Source organism: Triturus cristatus, chromosome 4_2, assembly GCF_964204655.1.
Source record: "Triturus cristatus chromosome 4_2, aTriCri1.1, whole genome shotgun sequence".
NCBI lineage: Eukaryota > Metazoa > Chordata > Amphibia > Caudata > Salamandridae > Triturus > Triturus cristatus.
The window spans coordinates 254,619,842-254,646,159 of NC_140586.1; positions in this window are offsets into that span (position 1 = coordinate 254,619,842).

Consider the following 26,318-nt stretch of genomic DNA (forward strand, 5'->3'; position numbering starts at 1 on the left):
ACGGAGTGTTGAACATTGCAAGCACTCATCCCCAGTCAACTGATCTGGGTTTAATCCATCACCGTTCTTTAGCCCACTCTGCCACCCCAGTTCAGACATGGCCATATGCAAATCAGTCTGACCCTGTGCCTCATGGGAACAGTCCAGCCCGAACTGCCAAGCCATGTCTTCCCTGGACCGGAAACAAGCTTCCTAGGACCGGTTTCTGGCATTTCAGCCGTCTTCAGCCAGGCTTGCTTGAATCCAGTGGCAAAGTGAGCAAGGGACTCACGTCTGAGCATACCCTGCCAACTTATGGTGAACAAAGCAAAAACCAAAGGAAATGATGGACGGAGTGTTGAACATTGCAAGCACTCACCCCCAGTCAACTGATCTGGGTTTAATCCATCACCGTTCTTTAGCCCACTCTGCCACCCCAGTTCAGACATGGCCATATGCAAATCAGTGTGACCCTGTGCCTCATGGGAACAGTCCAGCCCGAACTGCCAAGCCATGTCTTCCCTGGACCGGAAACAAGCTTCCTAGGACCGGTTTCTGGCATTTCAGCCGTCTTCAGCCAGGCTTGCTTGAATCCAGTGGCAAAGTGAGCAAGGGACTCACGTCTGAGCATACCCTGCCAACTTATGGCGAAGAAAGCAAAAACCAAAGGAAATGATGGACGGAGTGTTGAACATTGCAAGCACTCACCCCCAGTCAACTGATCTGGGTTTAATCCATCACCGTTCTTTAGCCCACTCTGCCACCCCAGTTCAGACATGGCCATATGCAAATCAGTCTGACCCTGTGCCTCATGGGAACAGTCCAGCCCGAACTGCGAAGCCATGTCTTCCCTGGACCGGAAACAAGCTTCCTAGGACCGGTTTCAGGCATTTCAGCCGTCTTCAGCCAGGCTTGCTTGAATCCAGTGGCAAAGTGAGCAAGGGACTCACGTCTGAGCATACCCTGCCAACTTATGGCGAACAAAGCAAAAACCAAAGGAAATGATGGACGGAGTGTTGAACATTGTAAGCACTCACCCCCAGTCAACTGATCTGGGTTTAATCCATCACCATTCTTTAGCCCACTCTGCCACCCCAGTTCAGACATGGCCATATGCAAATCAGTCTGACCCTGTGCCTCATGGGAACAGTCCAGCCCGAACTGCCAAGCCATGTCTTCCCTGGACCGGAAACAAGCTTCCTAGGACCTGGGTGTGAGTGTTTGATTGGTTCTGATGCTCCGTCCATCACCACCCCCTTTTGTACCGCTTTGTTCGCCATAAGTTGGCAGGGTATGCTCAGACGTGAGTCCCTTGCTCACTTTGCCACTGGATTCAAGCAAGCCTGGCTGAAGTCGGCTGAAATGCCAGAAACTGGTCCTAGGAAGCTTGTTTCCGGTCCAGGGAAGGCATGGCTTGGCAGTTCGGGCTGGACTGTTCCCATGAGGCACAGGGTCAGACTGATTTGCATATGGCCATGTCTGAACTGGGGTGGCAGAGTGGGCTAAAGAACGGTGATGGATCAAACCCAGATCTGTTGACTTGGTGTGAGTGTTTGATTGGTTTTGATGCTCCGTCCATCACCACCCCCTCTTGTACCGCTCTGTTTGCCATAAGTTGGCAGGGTATGCTCAGACGTGAGTCCCTTGCTCACTTTGCCACTGGTGTCAAGCAAGCCTGGCTGAAGACGGCTGAAATGCCAGAAACTGGTCCTAGGAAGCTTGTTTCCGGTCCAGGGAAAGCATGGCTTGGCAGTTCGGGCTGGACTGTTCCCATGAGGCACAGGGCCAGACTGATTTGCATATGGCCATGTCTGAACTGGGGTGGCAGAGTGGGCTAAAGAACGGTGATGGATCAAACCCAGATTTGTTGACTGGGTGTGAGTGTTTGATTGGTTCTGATGCTCCGTCCATCACCACCCCCTTTTGTACCGCGGTTTGGCGAAGGGCTGGTCAAGAGCCAAGGTAAATACATGGCTACATTTACAGCCCTGGACAAAGCTCAAACAAACATGAGGAAGGTGTTTGGAAATTGAGTTTTTGGAAGGGCCAGTAAAAGGGGACCCACTGCTGGCGGAGGCATGCAAACATCCAAATTCTATAATTAATACAGAGGAAGATTATTTCAAGCCTCAACTGGCTTCTACCATAATCATGGGAAAGCGGAAAGTCTAGAAGGGAAAGATATTCCCATGGGCGAGGACAAAGTTCCATCAGAAATGAAGGTGAGGGATTATTTTTGGTTGTTCCCAAGAAAGAGTAGGGGGCCACTTGAGAGAGTTCTTAAAAGATTGGGAAAAGTTAACTGAAGACCCCTGGGTATGGGAGACAGTACATGGTTGTAGAATAGAATTCATGGAGTTGCTGCATCAGAGAAAAGAGCCAAGAGAGTTGGCAGTGAACGAAGAATTAAAGAAGATAGTGGACTTAAAGATTGAGTCTATGTTACAGAAAGGTGCAGTGATTTGCAAGAGGAGACAGCAAAGTGTTTTGCAAGTACAATTTATTTGGTCAGAAAGAAAGTCAAGGGATGGAGACCAGTGATCAATCTAAGGGAGTTAAACAAATCGTTGGTGTACAGGCATTTCAAAATGGAGGGAATCCATTGTATGAGAGATCTGTTGTTAATTGATGATTGGTTGGTGAAACTGGATCTAAAGGATGCATACTTCACAATTGCCGTGGGAAAAGAGATTCAGAAGTATTTACAGTTCTGTTGGAGAGGACCATTATACCGATTTCAATACCTTCCATTTGGGCTTTCATCAGCGCCATGGTGTTTTACGAAAGTCATGAGAGTATTGATGGCATATTGGCGGGAGAGAGGAATATGGATGATTGTGTATTTGGACGACATCTCGATTATGTCCCAGGATATGAACAAACAAAAGAGAGATTTAGTGCAAGTGATGAGTATGTTGGAAGGGATAGGAGTCATAGTAAACAGAGAGAAATCCATTTTGGAAACGACATATAAGTGGCAGAACTTAGGTTTCCAAGTAAATATGAAGGGAATGATTTTACAGCTTCCAAAAAGAAGGTGAAGATGATAAGGAAGGAGATTTTGCATGTGTTAAAGAGGGAGTTTCTATCAATAAGAGATCTGACACGGATGATAGTATTGCTATCTTCTTCAATCCAAGCAAATTTTCCAGGACCTCTACATTACCGTGCTTTACAGAGGTTGAAAGGAGATGCTTTAAGGTAAGGGCTCTGAGTTCAGAAGCAAAGGATGAGTTAATATGGTGGTTGAACAATATTCAAGCTTGGAATTGCCGAGCCATGTTTGGATGTGCCCCAAGTTTTGTGTTGGAAACAGATGAAAACCTAAGAGGTCGGGGGGCTCGGCTTAGAGCTCAGGAGATGTTGGACTTGGCCCGTCTGGCAGGTTCACCCCCGAGACTTTTTGCTTTTTATTGGTGACTTGGTGTAATGGTTTTTGGTTTCTGCGCACTTTACCGCTGTGTCCCAGGGTAAAGTACGTGCGTGTGTTGAGGTTGGCCTGCCCTCCCATAGGAATGCATGGGGGAATGTATGTGTCCTGGTAGTTCCTGATGCGTGGGGTGTGCAGGCCCGAGTTTGGTATGTGCGGACTCGTGTGATTGAATGCTGCGCGATGATGTGTGCGGCGTGCATGTGCCTAGTGTGGAAGTGCCACTTCTAGAAGTGGGCACTTCAGTGTGCAGTATGAAATGTGTGGCTTGTCTGGCGATTGGCTGGTGGAGGTCATGTGATGGACTAGGGAAATCCCCAGAGTCAGGAGGAGTCACCCAGTGGTGAATGGGAGTTTAGCATACTGATGGCTGGGGAGGAGTATACCTGGGTCCTGAATAGGACAGGGCTTTCCCCACACACTGCTGGCTCCGGCCCCTGTGGTGCGTCTGATGACCCTGGCCTGCCAGTGAATAGGGAGAGGGGCTGAGCAAAACAAAGTGCTCAGGAACCAGATGTAACTGGTTTGCCCCTTCCCTGCACCTTGCAGACAAAGACTTGTACTGTATAAAAAGGGGCTGTGTCCCCTTACAATTTGTTCTCTTGCTGATCCAACTTGAGGGGGGCCTGCTGCTGCTGGGCGCCAGGAGAGACCGCCACTGGGGACTGCCTCCCTGCTGGAGGGCCCTGTGAGCTGGCCCCTGGGCCCAGTCTTTGCCCCCCTGCTTTTTAAGACTTTGGCTGGACTTTATTTGTGCCCTAAAGCGCTGGGAGCGTTTTATTTGTAGCCCTAAGCGCCTGGAAGCGCTTTTATCGGCCTTTAGCGCTCAGGAGCGCTGCCTTGCTGCAAGCCGATGCCCACCCGGCATTTGCCCTGTCCTTGCCGTTGGCGGGTGCCACCCCGCTTATTTGTAGTATATCGCGGCGGGTGCCCACCCCGCCGTTTATCTCCTATGACGAGGGAGCCTACCCCTCTTATTGCTGAAGTTTCTGATATCACCGCTGCAGCCCGGTCCGGGGAAGCCCGGAAGTCAGCCAGCCTTCGTTGGGACGGGGGCGGGACTTTGAAGCAGGAAGCTACGGGAGCCTACCCCGCGCTCCTGCCCTCGCCGGAGAAGAGAAGGGTCCCGAGGTAATGGCTGCCCGAGCGGGGCTCTCGTGAGGAAGAGGAGGGCCCCGCCGCCTCCGGAGACGTCAGCTCCGCCTCTGCCAGAATCCCGGTGAGTGGGGCCGCAGTGTTGGGCGCAGAGAGCCTGGCGCTGCATCGAGCTGGGGGGGGGCAGTGCTTCTTGAGCCTGTGAGGCTCCAACGCGGGCCGCGGTGTGGCCACGAGTCCCCCGAGTGTGACTCCAACCTAGGGGGCATTGTCCTTGAGCCCCGAAAGGCTCATACGAAGGGGCACGTCGCTCTTTTAAAGCCGGCGAGGCTCACGAGTTCCCCCCAAAGCGGAACTCCATCGTTGGGCGACATTCCTTGTTCACGAGCCCACGAGGCTCCATGGGGGCAGAGGTTGTGTAGAGCACAAAGGCTCCGACGACGGGGGCATTTCTTTGATGATCTTGAGTCCCTGAGCAGGACTCCAACAACGCCGTATTTGTTTGATTGAAGCCCACAAGGCAGCCCCATTGTCGTAGCTCAGAGAGGGCTCCAAAGGCACAGTAGTGCCCTCACTCATTTTGTCCAGCTGCCCAGCACTTAGTGGGCAGCTGCAACGTTTAGGTTGTACATTGTGCGCCTGGCTTGCGCAGCCTGCGCAGTCACGCCCTGACATTATTGGATTGGTCATTTCTGCACCCCTGAGAGGCCAGTTGGCCTGGGGACAGTTTTCTGTATTGTGCCCTCCCCTAGGGTACCTGGTGATTTGCATATATGTACTTTTGCGCCTGCGCAATGTCTTCATGATATTTTCCTTCCTAACTGTGTTTATACATTGGAGATTATTTTACTAGTAGCAGTCATGCTAGTGTGTTCATGTTTCCCTGCGTGATATTTTCCTAAGGTGGTTAGGGTTGCGTAGGTGGTACTTACCTGTTACCAGTAGTTCCTGGTTGTGCGCTATATCTTCTAAGTTGGTGCTACAGTGATTGTATGTGCTATGCTCTAAAGTATTATTCCTACAAAAGTGCTAGTTCTACAAGTGCTTATTCCCGACAGTGGTCCATGAGGCCCTGTCCCATGTAAATAACTCCCTTGTAAATTCTCCCCGTGCCAGTGGCACATTGTAAAGTGTGTATTTATTATCTAATGTGTTTTCCTATAATACAAAGGCTATTTTTATATAATACCTTGTGTGGAGTTTCCTTTGTGGTGGGCCTTGGGTGTTGTTGCTGAGTGCGCGCGCAAACGCTTTACACATCGCATCAGAGATAAGCCTGACTGCTCGTGCCAAGCTACCAGGGGGGTGAGCAGGGGTTATCTTTGGCGTGTAACTCCCTTGCCCTGACTAGAGTGGTGGTTTCTGCCTGACTTTGGCGCAAGCCTTAGCCAACCAGAAATCCCATTTCTAACAGGAGACATGAGGGGTAAGGACAGAAGAGGAGAGAATAAGACATGTAAATTGCTTGGAATTGACTGCTGGGCTGTATGCATTGAAAAGTTTCAAAGACGTTTTGAAGGGACAGACAGTGTTGATGAGGATGGATAACATGCCAGCAGTTGTGTATATCAACAGAATAGGAAGGAGCAGAACCTGGGGGCTGTCGGAGTTGGCAAAGGATTTCTGGAATATTTGCCTGGAGCACAGAATTTCTGTGATAGCGGAGTATTTATCTGAAGAGATGAATATGTCAGCAGATTTTAATTTAATACATTTGTGGGATTACAGCGACTGGCAGCTGGATCACAGTTATTTTCACCCATCTGACCTAGAATTTTTTTTTTAAATCTGTAAATTATGTGGAAAATGCGGTAGATTAAGTATGCAGTAAACACTACAGCCACAGAATCACATAAATTCACTGGACGTACCATTGCCTATTGTTATATCAATAATGTATTCATAAAAGCTTAACAAAAGCCACACCTTCGAATTACAATCAGTACACTTGTAAGGTGAACCTTGAAAAAAAACAGACTTCTCAAGCTGAAAACTCCAAAATAAGTTAAAATAAAAAATACATAACAAATAGGATGTGTACTGTGGACCTATGTTGCCATTTCAAGCTTCTGATGACATTTACAAAACGCTCAGACTTCGGCCTTGAACTTTATCATATTACCAGAGATCCCATTCTCCTGAAGATAATCCTACCCTATATGACAGTGGTACGGTGGTCATTTAAATCAAAATATGGGTGTCCACCTTCTTGTAATTGACAGTTTAGAGCCAACAAGGAATGCATGACCTACCAAAGGGGAGACCTAACATGGGGGCATATTTACAAGGAAATGGGGCAGCGCAAAGCTAAATTCTGCAGCGCTGCGCTGCACTCTTTCCAAAATGCAGGGGTGCACTGTATTTACAAGAATATGGCACACCCATGTGTTGTCCCTAGTGCTGGCTCTAAAAATAGCTGTCTAGTGGCAACGCAGACAGCCTTGTGCCATAGTTCCATTTGTTCACCCTAACTTGGCAGGGTGGTGAAGTGAGCTAAAGAATGATGATGGATTCAACCCAGATCTGGAGGTGAGTGTCTGAAAAGTTTCAGAGCACCGTCCATCATCTCCTTGTGTTTGCTTTGTTCGCCCTAAGTTCGCAGGGTATGCCCAGTCGTGGGTCCCTTGCTCACTTTGCCACTGTATTCAAGCTAGTCTGGCTGATGAGGGCTGATAGCCTGAAACTGGTCCCAGGGTACTTGTTTCCGGTCCAGGGAAGACATGGCTTGGCAGTTCAGGCTGGACTGTTCCCATGAGGCAGAGGGCCAAGACTGATTTGCATATAGCTATGTCTGAACTGGGGTGGCAAAGTGAGCTAAAGAATCATGATGGGTTCAACCCAGATCTGTAACTGGGGGTGAGTCTCTGAAAAGTTTCAGCGCTCTGTCCATCATCTCCTTGTGTTTGCTTTGTTTGCCCTAAGTTGGCAGGGTATGCCCAGACGTGGGTCCCTTGCTCACTTTGCCACTGGATTCAAGCTAGGCCTCTGAGGGCTGTTAGCCTGAAACCGGTCCCAGGATGCTTGTTTCTGGTCCAGGGAAGACATGGCTTGGCAGTTCGGGCTGGATTGTTCCGATGAGGCACGGGGCCAAGACTGATTTGCATATAGCTGTGTCTGAACTGGGGTGGCGAAGTGAGCTAAAGCACAATGATGGATTCAACCCAGATCTGTGACTGGGGGTGAGTGTCTGAAATGTTTCAGCACTCTGTCCATCATCTCCTTGTGTTTGCCATAGTGCATGGGTGACTGCATTGCAGGAATGATTGTTTAAGTAGCAAATCGCCATTATAGAAAAAGCAAAAATGAGGGGAAATAAAAGTATTGCGTCAATCTAACACCTGCTTTTTCATGGCATTAGTTTTTGGCGCTGTCCAGATTTACACATCCTTGTAAATCTAGGGCAGCATCAAAAAGTAATGGGTGTTGTGGTGGAATGCCCTCAGCAACACCCATTGCATGCCCCTTTCACGCAGATGCCTGCATAAAAGGGTACCATATTTACAAAACGTTGCTAAGCCACAAAAAGTGGCTTAACTCCACTTTGTAAATATGGAGCAGGGCATTGAGCCACTGGAACATCTGTAAAGATGACGTTCCGGTGGTGCAATCCCCTTGTAAATAAAAAATATGGCATATGGTGTCAAGTGCAGTAGGATCTCTATCACTACACATGTCTTAATAGGTGGCATCGCTAAATGTCCAGTTGTAAGGTACCGCAGAATGACCTGCCTAATGAATATTGATTGATCAATTCATTATTTGCGATTCCCCAAGATTAGCTACAATTATAGGGATGGTGGCCTGTAAGGGACAGCATTTCATCACTGCGTTTGCATTTCCAAATGGGAAACTATTTTTTCATACAACTTTTGTTCCTTAAAGGAACCAATGCTGCTTTAAAAATAAAATAAAAAATAAAGAAATTGGGAAAACCGTCAGGTGGGAGCAGGCAGCGGTTCCCTGGGCCACTGCCTACTCCCTGCGAGGTTACCCAACACCATTTGTGAAAGTTTCCCAAAGGGTTACCTTCCTCCTTGAAAATCCGTTACCACTTTCTTTGAGGTGTCAGCAATTGATAAAGAATTTGTGAGTACAATTGCAGTCACACACCATTGATACATGCAATAGTGAATTGCAATTAGTAGGATATGGAGAGAGAAACCAGAGCCCAAACCGGTTATCCCGTGGGCGTGTAGCCTACTGATAGCCACACCGCTAGGGTGGGCTTCCTTGCTCCTCATGACCAAGGAAGGGTCGTGCCATCTTCAAAGGAGCAAAAATGGGGCACCATGGGATAGCCAGGTGCCACACTTCGCAAGGAACTTTGTCACTAGAGAGGAGGGGACACAGTAGCCCATTGGCTAGTTATCGCGTGGTTCCTTCAGGGCTCATCTGTGGGATAAATATGCCACCTCTGGCACCCTACCCCTTAGTTCACTTTGAAAACGAAGAGAAGACTAAAGAAGGCTTGCCCTGCTGCCCCTGAACTTCACAAAGAGAGGCTGCACCATCAAGAGGACTGCACCTGCTGAACATTTAGGCTAGTGAGATTGGGAGTGTGCCTGCGCCTCCTGACTCCAGGAAAAGTAGATTTCCCAGCTTCACCAAGACCCGTGACTCCAAGGATCAGGTGGTTGATGCCCTGAAACCAGCTCCAGGACACAAGAGCTGAAAGAGTTCAAACTGACAAAATGGTGGCCCTGCAGAAGATTTGCCGCTACCAGTCACCGGGCACGACAAAGAAAGAATCCGAGATAGCCAAGACCTGTCCCCAAATTAGGCAGATCTAGGAGGGCTATTCCAAGTCAGATTTGTTGTACTCAAAGGACACCAGTCCCCACCAAATGTTTTGCATCCAACTGCAGTGCAACATGAACAGTTGCTCAGCATCGGCTTTACCACTACTGCAACTTAGAGAACTTCAAGGGACCCTGCTCTCCATGGCCAAAGTCACTCCACATCAAACGTGGTCTGAGGAACCACCACCAAGACACCCCTGTTGACCACACCACTACCAGAGCATCCTTTTGATCATCTTTGCCTGCATCCCTCACCATCAAGACCAGTCCATTGAAATCTATGGTGGTTGATGTCTACATTTGGGACCTTGCTTTAAAAACTCTCTGGTAGCCAGGTAACTGTCTGAAGTATCCTTTATGGTCCCCTAGACCTTGCCCTGTCAGAGTTGGACACCCAAGCCATGCTGGAATACTCACACTAACTTTTCAAACTTTACATTTGCCAGTGTTGGTTTACGGTTGCATTTAAAAGTTATAACACTATCTAAATTCTATATCTCTGAAGCCTCTAGTGGATTTTAATGATCAAGGTCTCTACAAATTCATAAAAATACGCTCTATTTTTATAAATTAGTGATGTGTCTTTTTATTGGGATGTGCTTTTATTATTGTGTTGCATATGCTGTTAAATGCTTTACACTAAGTTCCTTTGCCAAGCCTTCCTAATCGCAGCCGCAGCTACCCAAGGTTGAGCTAAAGTTGAGCACACAATACTGACTGGACCCAGGAATTTCTCTGCGAGTGTCCTCCACGATAAGGCCCCACAGCCATATCATATAGTACACCCAGATCCTCACAGTCTATCATTGTTATAAAGTTCTCGCATGGCCGCCACATTTAGAACCATTAGGATGGCCATATTGGAATGGTAAAACAGTGATATGCGATGGATAACAGCATTCGATAATGGTTGCTTGGTTTAGGGGAAGTGGCCATAGGTGATGTGGTGCAATGCAGATTAAATAAGTTGCAAGCAAGTGACACATTAGCACCACCTAGAGCTGTAGTATCCTGTAGATGTAAAGAAATGAATGGGGAACTAAAAATTCAAACTAAAAGACTGGCCAATAATCCCTGACACAGAAGTGCCTTAATTCGACTGAATCATAACCCTAGGCAGTACACTGCCCTGTATGGAAGAAGAGTGTAAGTGGCACTCAGACAGACCAATGGCAGAAGACGGCTAATGCAAAGGCCATCCATATATCTATATGGATATATATTCATATATACGTATGTATGTATTTTTAAAAATGTTTTTATTCTATATCATGGTGGACAGCTAAGACTGGCCGGCCTTCAGAAGAGTTTCTAGCAAGAATTATTACAACGGAAATCATTAACCCCTAAAAGTTGTCAGAAGGGGTAACAAACACCAAAAGTATTCCCTACAAAGGTAATCTGTGAGAGTTAATGTTACATAATACCTAACTGTAGGCTTTAATACAGAGTAAAAACAATCCACCCTTAACGTCTTCTATGCCCATGACGAGATAGTCTCGTCATGGAGCACGGTTGCGCTGTGCCCATGACGAGACTATCTCGTCATGGACCCCGCCCGCTAATGAAAGGCCCGGCACAGGAGGGGGAAAGGGCGGGGCACTGAAGGGGTTAATCCATGCTGTCTTTAACATATGCTTTTCACAAGCAATATGTAGGGTCTACTGACATTATTGTATCTTTTCATTAGAAACAATCAGACGTATAACCTTTATCATTGTCAGATTACCATAACCAGCTCAGTCCTACTGTGTTGGTCACAAGCTTTCCCACAAAGCATCTATCAGGTATACCATCATAAAATTACAACTCTGTGCAAAATTGTAGTTGTCAAATTAATATCATAATCCCGGTCAATGAAGACTAATAAAGATTACCATAGTGCAAATCTATCCTGGTGTTTTGTTTCGGTGGGTCACCAAAACCCTTGCCTACTGTGTTAGGCTGTGAGATTTTGTATAATAAAATACTAGGCTTGGGTAATATTTAAATTACTTGGGCGTAATTCACATATTTTGGGGAATTCCGTGTTATGCTCTGTTATGCAAAATTCCTGAAATTACACCATTACACAGCGTCACATAATTATACCACCGTTCATGGCAAAATTATAATGAGGGAGCATGGTTATAACACAAAAAATCTGAATGTGACCAGCTTTTGTTTGCAGCACTTTTGTTTTCTGCATGATTTTTTTAGATTGAAATGCGAGGACTCATTAAGCACTAAACACAATGCTAAATGAGGGATTTGCATTTGAAATAATTTTCTTAAAATTTTCTGTAATTATGAGAACGCAAATTACACGCATTTCACGCACCCTTATAAAATTCGTGTCTACAGACTTTAGCACAGTGTAATAATAACCCACCCTAAAAAAGCCTATTACCTTTAACACATACTTTTCACAATAAAGAAGTCAGACGTACTTGCTTTGTCAGAACTTTTCATTATAAACAGCTCACTCCTAAGGAATGTGACATAACTTTTCCCAGTGAACCGAAAATGCCTATAGACGTTACAGTTCACTTTACACCATAGCTAACACAGGTGTACTTAGATGCGCATAAATGGGCAACCATCATGCATGCAGTTATAGCACTACAAATATGTACAGAATTACAGTTGGCAAAACAATATACAACCCTTCTCAATGCGACCTACTAAGAATCATTACAATGAAAATCCTCTACTCCCGGGTGTTTTCGTAGTGGGTAACCAACACCAAAACGCTTGCTTATGATGGTACTCTGTGAGATTACATGTAATCAAATACCTGTACACAGTTTGTAGCATAGTGTGATAACAAACCATCCTTAAATGCCGATTGATTTTAATATTTGCTTTCTACAATAAATAGATGAGGCCTACTGTCTCTTTCATGCCCCTGAAGGAAGGAATCCTTTGCATTACACCATTTAATTAATGCTTCACAAAGGGAAAAAAAAAACAATAACATTTACAATGCCAATAGCTCAAAACAATGTCATTGCGAGACCTATTGCATTGTAAATGCTTGTTTGTATGTGCATTAAGGTAGACCTGGGCATCCTATACCGCTCTCAATCACACTGCGGCACTCTGAAGTGTATATGATGGCAAGGGAAGGTTATCTGTGCTGCTGCTGCCAGAGGTAAAAAACACTACAAATGATCTCCTTATCTAAGAACTATAGCAGTGAAATGTGTATGTATGCCCCTGAAAGTTCAAGTTCCATCCCATTGTCAGCTTGATACTTCATGCATGTTCTTGAGCCCTCTCTATGCACCTATACTGCTGCTGGCTCATGCAGCTGGATGAATAAACACAATAATCACAGTTGTGTAGAGAGAAGCACTTTTTTTCTGTGGAAGCATACAACTTCTGCCCAAACAAAACATGTACTCTACCCACCAATATATGGGCAGAGTCAAAGCCCCTATCTGTAGTACTCCTGAGAGCTCCTTTTTAGGTTGATCACATAAGGTCTGTTGACAGCTGTACTGTCAAGCCAGACCTAAAAAGGAAATTGGGATGAGAGGGCGTGGAGTGGTAGCAGTAAACAGTTCATCACATGACAGCCAGGACTGATGATGTCTCTATTTTGGAGAGGTGGGAGTCTGTAGAGTGGGGAGTTTCTTTGGTAACTATACCTTCTCCAAAAGTGATTACATTTCAACTGGGTAGAAAAAGAAAATCCTAAGCAATCATCCAAGTAAATGAAAAAGTGAACTAAAACTCATCATACTTAGGAAACACAAGATAATATAAAGATTTCACTTGGAAGAAATGGGAGATTGAGGGCCTCTCTGTCCTTTAGCATCTGCAGATCATTAAGAGGCCACATAAGTGTTGCCTGCTGCAGCATGTAATCCCTTTACAGCATGGAAACCAGAAGTTGTGTTTCAAGTTCTTTATCCCCCAAAGATCAGGGAATTTCATTCATGCATTCATCCAGTAGAGAAAAAACTGCAGACTCACCCAGTCAGTCAAAAAGCTTTATTCGGCACAAGTTATGTGAACCATAAAAGCAACAAGTTAATACAATAAAATATCTCACAATATAGTTAAAAAACACCTCTCATAATACAAACAATTCACACAGTGTCAAGACAGTTGAAATATCACCTAAAATATATTTAAGAAATACAATGGAAAACAAACATGTCGCAAATTAGCACCAAATTCCTGCAGTAGCAAACTCACCTATTATTCTTTTGTGTTTCTATGAGTATCATATTTAGGGGCCCCAGTTTATGGTATTCATTGTTTTGACATATCCATCTGTAGTTATCCATATATATTTTTACATGTTATCTTTATACATCAATATTCATTCTGTGCTTAGTTCTAAACAAAATAAAACTGCAATGGGTACGTTTCCACATTTATTTAACAAACAAATGTTTACTCATGTTTGGCTGTCCAATGGGTTTTAGCCATTTACAGTACAATATAGTTACTTGTAACCATTTTCATTGTAGAACAGATTAAACAGCTGTACTGCTTGTTGCTATTTAAGCTTATTTAGGAAATCATTTTAATTGTTTTTAACCCCTCTACCTGTCAATCTGCACATCTCTTGCCCTAACACTCATGATTGACAGAAGTGAGAATTATCCAAAATAAATCCTATTTTATGTATTTATTCATATTTAAAAAATAAATGCAGACAGGAAAATAGATGGTTTTCTGTTTGTATTCATCTGTGCAAATCAGTAAAAATGGAAAACTGGGAGCCTTAATACTCATCGGTTTTGGTGAAACTACTTGACATTCAATGAGTTGATTTTGGAGGGTAATGAAGAATACTCAGCGGTAATGTATTATTGTTCATTTACTCCCTTGGGCAATGGAGCAATTTGATATGATGGGTCCCCACAAATTAGGGAGCGCACTCATTGAATTTCACCCAAACTATCCGCCTTGTCAATATACAAGAGGCCCGGGGAGATGGGCCCTCTGAAAGGTGAAGGGAACCTATAGTAAAACACTTACAAATGCCTATGTTACACCCCCGCAACCTGGGTGTAATCTGCCAAGTAATGCTAAGAAAAAGTATGCTATAAAAATATGTGTAAATGAGTGAAATAAACTAACTAAAAAGAGAGAAGAGATGCTCTTCACCATTAGAACCAGATTCTATTATCTTATTTTGTCTTATATGGATGTGTAGTGCATGTAGTTACCTGAAGGCTTCCCAGTGCTGTGTGAGTGAGCATTATTATAAACTTATAATACGTAGAGGAATTAGTTGGTGAAGAGCCAGGTTATGAGGATCTTTCTAAATTTGAGTTCATTGTTTTCAAGCAGAAAGGCATTTAATTCCACAGTTTGGAGGATATATAAGAGAAGGACCTTCCACCCCATCTGGACTTCTGAATTCTGAATGCAAGGGGCCGTCAGAAGACCAGTGTTAGAGGACCTTAATCTTGTATTAGCGGTGTAGCAAGTAAGGAGAGCCCTAATCTTGTTGGGTCCCCTGTGATTGATTACCCTGTGAGTTATGTAAAGTGTCTTGAATTTTATTATTTTCTCTTTTCTAGTAGCCATTGCATGGAGACCAAAGCGTTTTTGGCTGACGGACAGTTGGGTAAGTTGAAGACTATTCTGGCTGCAGCATTTTGAACAACTTGAAGTCTCTTTAAGACTGATTTAGGTGAGCCCAGATACAAGGAATTCCTGTGGTCCAAGCGTGACAAAATAAGTGCCTGGATTGTAATTCTTCTGGAAAGATTGGGTAATATATCCAGAATTGTGAGCAAGGTTTTAGCACACTCAAGTAATTTTTTTACTTGTGCTTCCATTGAGAGGATCCTACCCTGCCACATTCCGAGACTTATAGTAGGAGATGATGGAATTGGCCGGTCCCTAGGCTGTCTGGGCAGCCTATTGTGGTAAGTGGAGATACACTGCACCCCACTATCATCAGCTACTTTTTGTCTCTGTTAAACTTAAGTGAGCAGCTTGCCATCCATTGTTTCCATTAAAAATGCTAAAAAGAACAATTCAAAGCTTGGGATAACTTACTATAAAGAAAATCTGAGGTTAAAAGCTAATGCTAGGTGTGTGTGCAACCCTCACAGATAGCAGAATTATTCTCATATAATACTGATATCTTTATTTATATTTATTGCTGAGGGAGTTTATGTTAGAAGAGAACTAAAAAGTGATCTGTGAATATTCTAGGCTCAACCCCACTACCCTACTAAGAATTCCTCTGAATATCATTCCACGTCATCATTTTATATCCCTCCTCTGCAGCTTCAGTAGGGAACTCTTCAAATGCCATTACTCTTGACCCTACCTCAAACAGGCAGCTCAATCGGAATTGCAAAATATGTACCCCAACATCATGAGAACGCAGGCAACATCAGATGTTTTTCGGGTTATTGGTCTGCATCACTATAGTACAGCCATGTTCATAGGCATATCTGCGGCTGATTGTCTTTTCAGAGACAACATGGCTGAGCAACTCAGGTCAACTTGCTCCTTTGAGCTGGTGTCAAGAAGACAGTCTTGCATGTTACTTTTCTGCATCTTTAAGGTCACAGATGAGTTAAAACTTGATGGAATGGAATGCTAGCCAGAGACACTCTGAATAGTTAAACATGTAGGCTTAATTATTCAGTTAACTCTTTCTTCAGCCAATGTAGACCATAAGAGCACATATAAATAAAACATATATGTCACCTAAAATCAAGCTATATACATGATTACATCAAGAAAAGGAGTAAATACATATTTATTTTAACATGTATACCTCCAATCTAAAACCTTTTGTGCAAAAATGTGAATTAAAAACTAAAAGGCTATACATATAAAGTGCTAATGCCTCAGTCCATTAATAAGAACTTACTCAACAGGCTCAGTCCTTAACATTTTAAATACCACATTTGAATATAGGCAACTATTGACCCATGTATGCAGAATCAATAGGAGGCCCTCTATTCCTTAAATAACTTTTCCTGTGACTAAGGGCTACTGAAAGGAAACTGGTGGTCAACCACAAAGCAAATCATGGGGGAGATGGCATTTGTAATTACAACATCACGGGTCTTATTTGTGCAAATTGGTTGTTTCTTACCAACTGGATAATACATTTAGGCCTCAAAACACAATACAAATCACAAACAAATATAAAGTGCAAAGTGTCCTGCTCCGCAAAATTGTCACAGGGGCAGGGCTTTAAGGCTCCTGGCTATGAAAATCCCCTGGGAACTACTAACAAGCATTGGCATAGCCAATAGGTCTCGCTTTTGGGACCTTATAAGTGTTTAGCCATGCAACAGTTGCATAACTAAATACTTATAAGGTCCCAAAAGCGAGACCTATTGGTTATGCAAAGCGGCCGTGCGGCCGCGAAAGTGAAAGTAATCACGGTAAAGTGTGGCGCGCGCGCCCGCGCACATGCACTGTAGCTCTAGGCTGGCCTGGTAGCACTTTTTGGAGCCCTCTCAATAAGTCTCGCCAGACCAGCGCATGCGCTGGGTCAGGCGAGACCTAAAAACCAGTGTAAGGAGTAAAGTCTGAATCTAGTCAGTAAAATACGAAGATGTGCTTTGTTAACAAATGACTGGTAGGCTTAACTATTCATTATTTTTAGTCTGTCAGAATATTTTGTCATAGCAGGTGTGCAAATAATGGAGTGTGATATCCCCATAAGTAAGACACTATGGGTCATATTATCGAGAACGTCGATACGATTATCGCCGCTTTAGTGGCAGGAAACTGCCGCTAAAGCGACGCTAAGGGGCTTGATAATATGCACTAGAGAATTCCAATAGAAGCCCAGGTTTGTGGTCCTTCACACCAGAATCTGGGCTTCTATTGGAATTCACAAGAGCAAATTATCAAGCTCCTTATCGCCGCTTTAGCGGCAGTTTCCTGCTGCTAAAGCGGCGATGATGTTATCGCCGTTCTTGATAATATGGCCCTTCAAAAGTTAGACCAATCCTTCCAGAATCTGGAGATGCTGATGTATTTTCATGGTGTTAAATTAACCAGGCAAGCAAGGTAGAGCTCTTCGCTTGTAATAATACTGTTGGGTTAAGAAAAACATGTACTGTCAATGCAGTGCAGCAGTGGCGTCGCACTCATATTGCAGAAAATGGTGTGGCAATATTGCATCTCTGAGGCAACTATAAAAGTAATTGTGAGCTTGAAATCAGTACCTTAAGTTATGTGAAAGGAAGCATTGTCCATCCTTCACAAGAATCTTTCAATGCAGCATGTCGTTGCTGAAGGAAGTTTCTTAAACCAAGGTGATTATAACTTGCATCAAGCATTCTATTCTTTGAGGCTTCCTTCAAGGATTTCACAGGGGCCGAGCCTCTATCACAATAAGATTTGGCAAAGCCAATTGGTCTGGCTTGCATTTCCTGTTACAAGTCTGAACTATTGTCCGTACCAAAGCTTCTGTGAGCATTGACAATTGTACTGAATGTTATTAGTGACCTCTGTGCCAAATGTGGTTGCTAGGGACGCCAAATGGTTGTTCCTTTAATGTGAGCCACTACAGGAAAAACCCTCCGGCTTCCCTAGCACATTATTGTTTTGTTATAAAGTGAACCAAAGTGTCTTGCAGTGAAGCAAATAATAAAATATACAATTATATTTATGATATGATATAAAGAAATGAATGTGAAAAAGAAAGATGATTCTTTCAGATGTAAAATAGCTTGCCATGCATTCCAGTGGAAACATGCCATAGACAATGGAAGAATACACCCGAACAGCCAAAAGCATGATCGAATGAATGAATAATTTTATTGTTCAGTAAATTAAAACGTACAATGTAAAGCATTTAAAATAAAACATTTCATTGATAATCACATTTAAACTCCAGCTGCCCTTGTGTGATAGAATAGACAAGGTGCAATATAAAGTAACTGACAATGTCAGTTTATAACCATTGTCTTAGAGGCACACTAAGTTAAAGTGCTTTGTGCTTTAGCAAGAGTGTTGCCAAGGTAGGCTGATATGGACAGGGAGTGCTCAAGAAGCATACTCCATATAAGTTGCATACAAGAACTTAAGGCTCACAGTCAAAGTGCTTCATGCTCTTTTATTGGAGTTTCTCAATAGTAACGGACAAATCTTCGTCCGTGTACTCTCGTTAGTGCAATCAGCGTTCGCTTAGACACTGCGGGTCCGTTTTCTAAACGTTCCAATTTCGTGCGGCGTCTGAACGGCTTGCCTTTTAATTTAGGTTTGATACACAGACGAAGATTTGTCCGCTACTAATGATAAACTCGAATAAAACTTTTTAAGAATTGGGGCTGAGAACAGAAGAAGAAGATAATAGAACTCTAGACTCCTCAACAATGTGGAAGGACAGATATAGTGCGATTATTGGCCTATTAAAAGAGAAAAGAACATTTTGGTTTCATCTCCGCCCCCTGGTGTGCCATTGCCTCACAGTGCGGCAGACGTCTCCACTCCGGCACCTGATGCGTCAGTGGCACACAGTGCCTCAGCCAGTACTGCAACACCCACAGGTGGGGCAGAGCACACATCCAGGGACGAGAACATGGATGGGTTTGTGATCAGGAGGCACTAGCATTCATTTCTGCCACCTGGCCTGTTTCTGCTTGGTGCCGCACATGGTCCCATGACCTTCCAATGACCCCCGATACACTCCGATGCACTCACCTTGGACAGCGACATGGACTGCCATATCCTGTTTGATGACCAATGACACAGCGACCAGACTGCGGACTGTACCCTTCCTCTTCCGCAGTACTTGTCATCCCCGGATGGACTCTGGCTGGCCCTCCACGGGCCCATATTGTGTAGTGTGCTTGGCATTGTCCTGTATCGCTCCAGCTGCAGAACTGCACTGGATGTGCAATAAACATCCAGTGACGCACTGCTGTGTTATGTCTTTCATCATTCATGTATGACTGTGTGGATGAATGTAGGGATAGTGATTTCCCTTGCATCAATGATGCTCTTCCTGTGGGATGTCAGTCATAGGGTGCTACATTGCATATTGTGTACCGGGTGCCGTGGACACTACAACAGGGACACACGCATCAGTCACTTCCATGTCCGGAAAAGAACTGAACCATGCCCAGAGCCCACGAGTCATTGTTGGAAGCCCTGCGCTGGTCCGCCATACGGCAGGCCAGACCACTTCGCTTAGGCCCCGTGGGGGGCCCTCATTCCTACCCGTCTCAGGCGTACACGCTGGTGGTGTGCAGGTCACCGGTCTAGTTGTCAGCATGTCACAGCCACTCCCTGAGGGCAGGTTTGCACGTGCACCACACCCATCCGGCACAGGCGTCACAGGCCACGTGACTCCACCAACATAAGGGGCCGACGATGTCACATTCCCCTCTGCCGGTGGTGACTGGATGACGAACGCTCCACGGTTCTCAATCATAAAGGGCCCATGAGTTGTTGCGCACAGGGTTAGTGGCACCCAAGGCCTTGCGACCGTCACAGGCCTACCACCACGTGGCACTGACTGGGGTTGCACAGGGTTAGTGGCACCCGAAGCTTTGCGGCGGCACAGGCACAGGCACCCTGCCACGGGACGGTGACTTTGGGTGCACTGAGGTAGGGGCACTTTAAGTGCTGGGCGGGTGTGCAGCCTGCGATGATGCCCGTCCCGGTGGTCCAGACAGCTCTGGTTTTGTGTGCCCTGCTGGACCCTAGTGTAGGCCAGAGCCAGCGGGCAGTGCGGGCCTACCGCCACGTGGCGTCGCTTCCAGGATCACTGAGTTAGTGGCACCTATTGGGCTGAGCGTTTGTGCAGCCTGCAATGAGGCCGGGTGCACTGGTATGTACTCTGCCATGGAGTAATCAAGACCCAGCACCAAACGTGAGACCTGGTGGCTTGCGGAGCGGCGCTGCATGATGTGGAGGGTGCCATGTCTGCGGGCCCGGTCTAGTGGCTTGCAGCGGCACATGGTGGTACCTCATGTCTGCATGCCGGTGGCAGAAGGTGAGCAGTGAGTCCTGGGTGTGCATGGGCGGGCATGCTCTGATGGGCGGCGGGAGGGGCGCCTCTGCCTGGGTGTGCATGGGTGGGCAAGCAATGTTGTTTTGTGCAATTGTGTGTACTGTGCCAATCATGTATCTGGACTCAATTTCAGATGAAGGGTCTGTCTCAGATGTGTGACCTGGTTAACTGCTATACATACCGGCAAGTGGTTGGAGACACACCGGTGGCAGCAGGTGAGCAGTGTGGCCTGGGTGCGCAGGGGCGGCACTCTCTCTCTCTCTACCCCTCTCTTCTTATCTCTCTCTCTCCCCCTCTCTTCTTCTCTCTCTATCTCCACCTCTCTTCTTCTCTCTCTCTCCACCTCTCTTCTTCTCTCTCTCTCTCCCACGTCATCTTCTCTCTCTCTCTCTCCCCCTCTCTTCTTCTCTCTCTCTCTCTCCCCCTCTCTTCTTATCTCTCTCTCTCTCTCTTCCTCTCTCTCTCCTTCACTCTCTCTCTGTCCTTTGATGTGCGCAGGACACACCTTCTCATCATGGTTTTTGTCTTGCAGGCTGTGACCTACGGATTGTCCCGAGGGGAGCCACCATGTGTCTTCATTTCATTTCAGTGTTCATTTTAATAAATGTTCATTTGTTGCTTTGAAAGTGAATGTGTGATGCTCATTTTTGTGACGACATATGCATGTCACCAGTTGTGATTGTGCGACATCATGCGGATTATTTTGTACATGTTTAGGTGTAGCTGATGTGGCATGTCTTTGGTTCGGGGGGGGGGTGCCAGGGATGGGGTGTTCTGGGGGTGGTGGCGGCGGGTGTTTTTGCCCTTTCGGCCCTCCGGGCTGCATGTTCAGTTGCCCTGGTGCATCTGTTGTTCCTCAGGTGTGGCTCTGGGCTGAGCTCCCTTTTGTGGTGCAGGCTGTGGTCCGACTTTGCACCAGGTCAGGTGTTATTTTCCTGCTTACGCGCCGTATCGCGTGTTTTGTGTTCTTATCGCAGTTCTGGCTTGTCGTTGTGAATGTTGTGGAGTGGTGTTGTCGCGGCTTTTGCCATGGGAACGCCTACTCTGCATCTCTTTAGCAAAAGTTGCGGGGGTCATCTGTGGCGATGTTTTTTGCGGCTGCTATCAAGGGTAAACTGGTGCTGTGGGATGTTAACACCAGCTTGTGATTGGGGTGATAAGTTTATCACAACTTTGGCTGCGCTAAAGTGCCTTTGACTCGGCGATAGATCCTTGTGAATATGCCCCTTGGTGTTTTGTCGTATGTGATTTGTCTCTCTTTTCTTTTCTTGTCCTTTTCTTTCTTGTACATATTTGTAGGTTTCTATTATATCATTAAAATGAAGTAATACACATGCTGACTTATTGATTGATAGATGATTTGCACTTTATAGTAAAACATTTTTCATGTGCTTGCTGTTCACGGATGAAAATTTGTCGTATTTTTATAATTATACTTGTACAAAAGAGTTTCCTATTGCAATATTGTTTTTTTTTGCATTTTTAGTGTGCTTAATAAGGCCACACTATTTTTTAATAAATATAGAACACTTTTACACTATATCTGGCTGTTTGTGGCACTATAATTGAAAGTGGGGTTAATATGTATATATGAATAGTGATTGATTTATAACTGGACGAATGGACATGTTTGGATAGGTTTAGAACCAAAGGGAGTACACATTTTAAGTTACAGTCTATTTCAACCCTGTCCCTTTGGTAAGTGGGGCCTCTCTCACAATATTACATGCAATTAAGAAAAGCATACTCAAAAACAGTTGTAACTATGATCTGAAAGACACACCATAGTAAAGTGCTAGGTGCATTCAGGAGTACTCTACGGTGCTAGGCTTAACTAGACTAGGTGCACTCATGAGTACTGACACTAGCTATGGTGTTCATACTGTTTAAAGGCTTACTAAATGGAAATGATTATTGTATTGGGAGGTTTACTGTGAAATTGGGTGGAAAAAGCAAAGTGCAATAAAAAGTCATTGAAAATGTCAGTATATAGCCATGATCTTAGCGATACACTAATTTAAAGTGCTTTGTGCTATAGCAAGAGTGTTGTGAGTAGGTTGACATAGACAGAGTACAATCAATCAAGGAGCATAGTAGAGAGAAATTGAGTACAAAAACTTAAGGTTCACAAACAAAGTGCTTCATGCTCTGGCCTCGTTATAGTGATTGGTGGAAGTTGACAAGGAGGATAAAGTGCAATCCAAAAAGAATAGTCAATGACATCCTTGATCTTCGAAGTGCACAAGGATAAAGAGCTTAGTCGTTGATTGAGCCAAGGGATAAAATTGAGGACAGCAAACTACGGTCAGGGAGGGTTGTCATTACCAGTTGAATCCATAATTGTAAAAGCTCTGTGAGACACAGTACTGAGGGCATATTATCAAGGACGGAGTTAAAATTATCGCTGCTTTAGCGGCAAGAAACTGCCGCTAAAGCGGCAATAACGGGCTTGATAATATGCCTTTGTGAATGCCCATAGAAACCCATTGTCCGGTGTGAACCTGGGCCTCTAAAGCGGCGCTAATTTTAACGCCGTCCTTGATAATATGGCCCTTAGTGTATTTAACAGAATCCAGTACTGGATTAAAATAAACGATGAGCAGTGTGAGCGCTAAATTAAAAGAAGGGCCAAATATGGACAGATTGTAATCTGTAAAAGTTATTACCTGCGAAATCTACCTGGCCACCTTGCTTTCTGCTAGTGACATGAATTAAAAAAAATTCCAAAAGAGCATCAGAAGCAAGATGGTGAGTTTAAAATGCTGGTCTGGACTGTTGTTATTGATATTGCTTCTAGCTATCGTCTCAAGGATTCAAACAAGTCCGTAGTTTTAGCCAAAGCCCGCTCCCTGTATACTGAACACAAGTGGTTGGCTTTGCTAGACCCAAAAACAGCTCATATAAGATGGACCATGGCTTTTTTTCAGTTGATTGAATATCTGTTTATTGAAAGTTTGATCTAAGATTTTTCCCACATTTTCCCTTTATTTACATAATTAAATGCATTTTCTAAGAAAGATTGATAGATATATATTAGGAAAGATGAGACGATAGTGTGTTGTGTACACTTAAGTAGAAGGAATATTAACACTAGTTGTTTTCTGCAGCTTGGTTGATGGAGCTTTCGGAAGTCAGTAAGGTTATGAGAGGTGCTTATTTATTGTTGATTTCTTTACCCCTTTTTACTTGTTCAGAGTAATTGTCTTCCTTGGCCAAAGAACTGTGATTTGTAAATTGAACTAATAAACTACATGGCCAGCATCGATACAGAACGCTATTAGACACAGAGGGGCATATTCACAAGAACGTGTGATAACTAGTGCAAGAGTAGCTTAACGCAATTCTCAACATCGCAGCCCATTGCGGGAAAATAACTCAGTGTCAACGTGGAACTCACAACACGGTGGTAGCATGCGATAGTCCGCCGAAAACGCGGCCAATGTCCGTGATACAACCACCCCGACGGAGACAAAAACACAAACCACAACACCAGAAAACATGCGATGAGCCCATCCGCGATGAGGAAAGCAGGGATAAGCACCGCCAGGACCGCGAAACACACGGCAGGGCATAACCAAAGCCTGAAAAAGTAAGACAGACCAAACAGAAAACAACAGCCAACCACAATGGAGGCAACCCGAGCCAGCAGACAACCCCACCAAACCCATTGACAACAAAGCATTGTACATGGCTGGCCAACTTGGATAAGATAAATTCAGCCTGAGAGCGGAGGACGACAATGGCACAAAACCAGAACTTCAGCAATGATGCGAATGGCACAAACAAGCAGAAACACACCAGCAACAAGAAGGCAGCAATGCACACTGGAGGTGAGAGTCCAGCGCCACACCAGGAGCTGGATGACATGAAGGAAATGGGGTCCACCACCTCAGTCTAGAGATGGTGGCAGGACTCGGGGACCGGAAACTGTAGCAAACAACAGACACAACAGCAACAGGGAGAGGAACCAGCAGGGACTGGGGGACAGGGGGAGATAGGCACAATGGCAAACATGCACAACTAAGTGCAGCACAACAGCAGACAAACCATGCCCACGATCAACAATACCAACCAGGTGCACAAGTCACACAACCCGGAAATGTCACACCACTGAACAGGCACAGAAGTGAACACAACACCGCCTGAAAGGGAGAAGGGTGAGCCTGAAGGGACATCTCACACACAATGCAGCACACACACATAGGAAGCAGAGCACCCCAACACCCAACACAATGTGGTATAAACACCAACTTGTGCACAATCAAACACAGGACACAGTGCACCCGCCTGTGGCCGGTAAACGGCCATACGCATCTGGAAAAGCACAAAACAGGGACATTATAATGCACATGTACAAACACACAGTCCTGATGGGGTAGCAATGCGCGGATGGCAGGGAGCCAGAGAGTCCGTGACACACATTGGCATGCAAATCAAGACACAACACAGTTGGAGACAAGTGAAAGTGCGGAAACTTTATCAACAAGTGCGAGTCAGTACGGCCAAGATAAGTGCCACGACTTGCAGACCAATGCAGCAGCATTTCTGAATGAGGAACGTAGTAAAGCGCCCATGTCCATCTCTGGGAGTCCCTCACCAACACAAGTCAGTGCCAACCCGCGTTGGTTGTCCGCGCCTGGAACATGAGTCCTGGCCAATGTAGCCATGTCCACTGTCATCTCTGGACTTGTAACCATATCCACAACATGCAACCATGTGTTGTGACAAGTGCAATGGCTCACATCCAGTTGTGGCAGCAGGTACCTTGTCACTCATCCATGAACGCGAGTGCAGCTGCGTAGGCCAACATCTTCAATGAGCGATCGTCGGCCACCCCATCTGACATGTTGTCTATGTAATCCATCAGCTGACCAGGACAGATGTGCTGACTCCAACCAGTGGACCCAATGTGCACCAAAGCCCAATCGGGTAGTGGCTCAATGTGCTCACCGCACACGACGATTCGTGCAATCTCCCAGGTCCAGTTTCCAGCCTGCATGCCGAACATCCATGCATGCCATAAGCGGTCATCCTGGTGACACTCCTGGTCGTGGTCCAACAGGGGGCGCACACACACGTTGAAATCCATTTCAGCTACCGTTACATTGGAGAGGCAGACATCCATGGACCACTCAAATATGCACAAGCGACAATGCAACACAGGCTGCACGCAGTTGACGTGCACAAGGCGGCAGCCCACCCGGTAACTGCTCCGCAGCACTGTCAATGGCAGTGCCCCCAGTACATGCAGCAGACGTGCACGGTACAGCTCCTTGTGACTGGAGTAGATCATGTGTCTGGGATGGTCTGCCATTGCGTCAGTGGCTCTGCTTGAAGTGGCACTGGCTTGCCCTGAGACAGTCCGGAGGATGAAATGGCACAGCTCGGTGCAATGAGCAGTGTCTGTGTGCAATGGGTGCAGGCCTTGGGTGGGGTGGGAGTACATGCGAAGGCCATATCACGCACGCCAACTACGACCAAGGACCACTGCATGTGGGATGTGTGCATGTTGTTCTCACACCGGGCAGTGCATAGTGTGGGATTTGCAAGCAAATGCCATCGTACCTGTCAGGGGGTGCTGGGCACATGCAAGTTCCTGCTTGGAGCTGCAGATGTGCTACCGCCTGATAGTACAGACAAAGGACCTTTCATCCCTATGTTAACTTCGCCAGCTGCATGCATACAGGAGACGTACAGAGGCCGGTTGTGGGTGTGGAGGACGTCTGCGACCCTGGGAATCATGGATGATATGCCCAGCACGATGCACATGAGCGGACTCACTGTGTGTCAAGTTGCCACACAGCTGCTCCGCCCTACCATGGGCACCCACACTTGTGTGCACTGCACGGTTGCATCACGTGCACTCCTACGGGACACCATTCTAATGCCTGTCCGCGCATGTCCAACAACACCGCGACGCTGGCCTTCGAAGGTGTGTGCCCACTTGGTTTATAGGCCAATGGTCCGGACAGGGCGGACACAGGTGTCCAGCCCATGGCTGGCTGAGACCGCACAGCGAATGAGGACAGGCAACAGACTCATGCATCCGCAAGACTGATACACATCG